Below are 4,307 nucleotides of genomic sequence, written 5' to 3'. Positions count from 1 at the left end.
CCGCCTGTCCTCAGGTGACTCCTCTCAGACGGCATTAGCATCGCCGGGTGGAAGACTGTGACCTTAGTCTCTTTCCTTTCTCCTGCTTGTCTCACAGTTTTGTTCCATTCTTCTCCCCTCTCTCTACTCTCCCTCTCTTCCTTTCTCCCCCTCCTTCTCTCCCTCTCTCTCTCTCTCTCCTCTCACCCCTCCCTCTGTCTCTTTCTCTCCCTCTCTCCTCCTGTACTTCTAGAAGGCCCTTATAGACACTGCCCAATCCCCAGCGATTTTGATGGTTTAAGAAATTGCTCACGTGGGCATGGTGGCAACTCCAGCACTTTGGGAGGCTGAGGCAGGAGAACTGAAAGTTTGAGCCCAGCCTTGGCAACGTAGCAACTTAGTTAGACACTGTCTCAAAAGACTAAAAAAAGAGCTGAGAATGTAGCTCAGGGGAATGTCTTGGGTTCAGTTCCGAGAGAGAGAGAGGCTCATCCTCATTTTAAGATTTTTGTACTGGTTTTCAACCTGTAGAACAGTGTTGGTTCCACTTTTTCAGTGGTTGCATTCCACCAAGAAAGATGGTCTGTCGGCACCAAGGATGCCTGGAAAAACAAGGGACTGGGGCCGAGGAGTCAGGAATGCACATATCACACACATTTTGAGCTTGTGCAGTCAGAACCCAGGTGGGCCAGGGAACAACCTGAGATTCTGCAGAGCAGTGGAGAAGATGCCAGACTGCATTTAAGGATTGGGTGGACTCGAGCTTCTTGGAGCTGGGGGAGGAAGCTCTGTGGGTAATTAGGAGCCACAGGGTAATTAGGAGCCACAATTGGGGCAAGAGAAGCTGTGGCCTGCAGCACTGTTAAAGTTCATACTTTAAAAATGCCAAGAACAGCCTGGAAAACTCTTGAAAAGAAAAACTAGGAGGGAGAAATACCCGTCCCAAGCATTTAAACCTACTATAAAGCCTTTTAATTAAACCAATGTACATGAATAGATGAGACTCCTGAAACAGACTATGGAGTCCAGGATTATACCTCAGTACATACGGAAATATGGTATGCAACCCAGGTGGCATCTGAAATCGCTGCAGGACAGAGTTTGATTGTCTTTCGTACTGGGGATTGAACCCAGAGGCGTCCCACGAAGTTATATCCCCGGATGCTCTATTATATATTTCACCTTGGGACAGGCTCTTGTTAAATTGCCCTGACTGGACTTGAACTTGCTATGCTGCTGCCTCACCCTCCCAGAATGTGACACTTACAGGCATGCGCACGCCTGGCTGGGAATGGGCTTTCAAATAATGTCCTAGGACCCTTTCCCACCAGGCCAGTCCCACGCCCTCTGTGTTTCCTGCTGCGGGGTGGGCCGGGAAAGGAGGGAATTCCCAGGCCCAGGCCCACGGAGACGCATGGGTGAGACTCCAGGGCCAAAGTGAGGGGCTGCAGAGATCTCCCCTTCTGACTCTTTTCTCGTGGTAGCAACCATCGTGCTTCCGGCAGGCACATGGCGGCTCTGCCTCCTCCCTTTATTTACTGACTTGACTTTTGGATATTGCAATTTATCTAATTGTTCATGTTTGCTTTATTTCTCGGGAGCGCAGAATCAAATAGCAGTCCACTTCTAAAAATCTACACATTAAGGCACCCTGTTATGTGTAACCCACCTCACCCTCATCCTGTTTCTCTCCCTCACATTGTCTTCATTCTAATTTCTGCCCTTATTTTTCTTAATCTCTCTGCATCTATCACGCACCTCAATTCCTTCAGAAATCAGATTTATAATTCAATAAGCGAGCCCTGTGATGTTCTGCCATAAATTGAAGTAATATACATGGATAGTCTATAGAGTGCTTTGCAAATCAGTGCATGAAATGTGAGCAAATAACCACTGAGGGCTGTATGTGTCTCTATATTAAAAAAGAAGCCCGGCTCCAGTCCTCAAGGAGAGTCTAGTCTCAAGGCATAGGCAGAAGGGATTCGAGTTAACAGAATTGAATTCATGGTTTTGTCATCAATGGGAAGGTTTTGTTTGGTTCTTCGGCCACACTACTGAGTACAGGTCATGCAGGGAGCTGGTTATCTCCTGTGGTCAGCATTGCTCAGCCTGTAGTCCCTGCCTTCAAGGAGTCTGTGTCACAGGGAAACAGCAAGGAGGCAGTAGTGGGGCCATGACATCCATGGGACGCAGCTCAGGAGGTGACTTGGGAGGCCAGGCCAGCAGGATTGGAGTAGAGCAGAGCAGGGCCTCATGCCCTTCCTGGAAGATGTGGATCTCAGCCCTTGCTCTTTGAGTGCACCCGGCATATTTCTTCCTTACCCACCACAGTGAGTTCTTGTTTTAGCTAAAAGGGAGTGTGTTTACTCCAGAACCTGCTCAACCTCCCAGACACCTCTGCATGTAGATGGCACAGCTTCCTCCTGCTCCCTCCCCCTGCCTGCATCCCCTCTTCTGAAAAGACACCAGGCCTTGGGCCAGATAGCATGAGGGCCAGTGGGTGCCCTCACCTGCCCTCACCAGGCAATGCCTCTCTTCCAATCCCAGATGCATTCTGCCTTGTGCTTCAGCAATCAAGACACCCAGCATTGCCAGGAAGGGGACCAATTTTGTCTAAGATGGCAGACCATGAGGAGTGGCCTGCTGCCTCCAGGCCCCTCTACCTTGTGGTCTATGCCATTTGAAGCTGCCAGTTGCTGTTTTCAGCTCACTGTCCCCGGGCGGCTGGAAGAGTGAGCTTTTATTGTCCCTGAGGAATGCAGGGTATTTTTAGCAAGGACATTGGTTGAGGCGGCTGCGCCCTGAGTGACAGAGATCAGCAGGCTCCGCTGATAGACGCAGAGAAAAGGCAGGTGGGTAGGGACAGACCCGAGCCCTCTGGACCTGTGGAATCCATTCTTTTGAAATCTTTTCCCCTTCATTCCTCCTCAGAAGCTGGCTGTTTAGGTGACGTGGAAGTTGAGCCCAGGAAAGACGGGAAGGCGGGCCGGAAGAATTACCACAGAGCACCACTGACTCACGGAAGCCACATTGATTGGGGCTGACGGAAGAGAGCAAGTGGAATGAAATGCCAGATCGACAATTTTCTCTTGAGTTTGAGTTATTTATTTGTGTTTAATCCCAGGGAATGAATGAATGAACTATAGCCACCCACTTCTTCATACACCCGTTCAGTGGTATAACCACGTGCAATTTTTGGGGTGGAGATTTATATCACCTCCCCTCATAGATTCTTTTATCTGTCCTCTGCCAGACTCCCCTCTCCGTGGCTGTCAGAGGGAAGGACGCTGAATTCCAGAGGGGCACGTGACTTGCCCAAGGTCACATGAATTAACAGAGGTCTTGGGATCGGAAGGAACACAGGTAGCCTCAAAGACCTTATTTTTCTACACTTACAGTGTCAGAAACCTATGTCATCTACTTGTTCTTCCTTTAATTTGGTCATGAGTACATTAGAACAGACTGGCTGAGACAGCGTGGGCTGAGCAGGCTGGGTCAGGCCACACTTGGCGTCTAGGAGCTGTGAGACTTTTTCATTCTTGGCTACTGGTTCTCGGGTTCCCTCTGCTTGAAGTGGCTCTCCTTTCTCGAGCACCTGCTGCACAGAAGGTACTGTGGTTGGGACATTCACACGGATTATCTTTGAGGTGTTCACACCGGCCCAAGGGGACGGCCCCAGACTCATCTTTTCAGTTTGAAGACTGAGGTACACAGGGGCCAGGAGTTTTGCTCAAAATCAAATGCCAGCCAAGTGGTGATGCCAGAATTAAAGACAAGTTGGTCTACTGCCAGCTCCCCTGTCCGCAGTGCCCTGGGAGCTGTGTGGTTTGGAGTCCTGTCCCCTTGCAGTGCGGATTATCTCAGAGCCCGAGGAGAGAAAGGTTCCAGGGCAATGCTGACAGAGCTGCTGGTCAGGACCTCGCCCTAGAGGCTACTGAGTCCCCGGAGATGAGGCCCAGACCTTCCCTTCGAGCTCTCGGACAAAATCAGCCTCTGTCTTGGGCCGTGCCAGCTCCCCTAGCTCATCGATCACAGAGTCCAACACCCCATTTAGAATACAGAAGATCCTTACGATCTTGGGGTGACACTGGGAACGATGAGGGGAACTGAGGACCTCATTTTTCTCAGGTATTGAGGTTCCAGGTTGGGCGGGAGGAGGAGACCCTAAGTTCTGTGGAGTCACCAGTGAATCTATGGCTGTGATTTCTTCCCAAGGAAGCATCGAGAGCTCTGTCCTTATCCAGAGTTCGCAGTCTCCATGTTAGAAAAGAAGAGAAGGGGCTTGGGGGGTCATTCTGTGTTCCAGAACGGATCTGAGGGTCATTAAA

Source organism: Heterocephalus glaber, unplaced genomic scaffold, assembly GCF_053883595.1.
Source record: "Heterocephalus glaber isolate CG9 unplaced genomic scaffold, H.glaber_assembly_v1.0 deba00001600, whole genome shotgun sequence".
NCBI classification, from domain to species: Eukaryota; Metazoa; Chordata; class Mammalia; order Rodentia; family Bathyergidae; genus Heterocephalus; species Heterocephalus glaber.
Note: the sequence above shows the minus strand (reverse complement) of the source record.